Below are 531 nucleotides of genomic sequence, written 5' to 3'. Positions count from 1 at the left end.
CCGTGCATTATAAGATCTTAAATCTTGATAAAAGAATTGGTTGCATGTTTTCGCTATAAAAATATTCCTCATAATATACACCATCGAAATATGACAACATATAAAGTTGTTGCTCACTCTGAAGCGTGAAAAATGATTTGTTTATACGGATCGGCGCCCGTGCCGAGAACTTTATTCTCTTAAACATTGCTCAGAGAAGTTGTCGTTCGTATGTATTTGGTATCGAAATGTTCCTTGTAACATGCACTATGGAAATATGACAACATCTGAATTTGTTGCTCACTCTGAAGCGTGAAAAATGATTTGTTTATACGGATCGGCGCCCGTGCCGAGAACTTTATTCTCTTAAACATTGCTCAGAGAAGTTGTCGTTCGTATGTATTTGGTATCGAAATGTTCCTTGTAACATGCACTATGGAAATATGACAATATCCGAATTTGTTGCTCACACTGAAGTGTGAAATATGATTTGTTTATGCGGATCGGCGCCCGTGCCGAGAACTTTATTCTCTTAAACATTGCTCAGAGAAG

Source organism: Cyphomyrmex costatus, unplaced genomic scaffold (assembly GCF_001594065.2).
Source record: "Cyphomyrmex costatus isolate MS0001 unplaced genomic scaffold, Ccosl1.0 scaffold611, whole genome shotgun sequence".
NCBI classification, from domain to species: Eukaryota; Metazoa; Arthropoda; class Insecta; order Hymenoptera; family Formicidae; genus Cyphomyrmex; species Cyphomyrmex costatus.
This window is presented reverse-complemented; position numbering follows the sequence as displayed.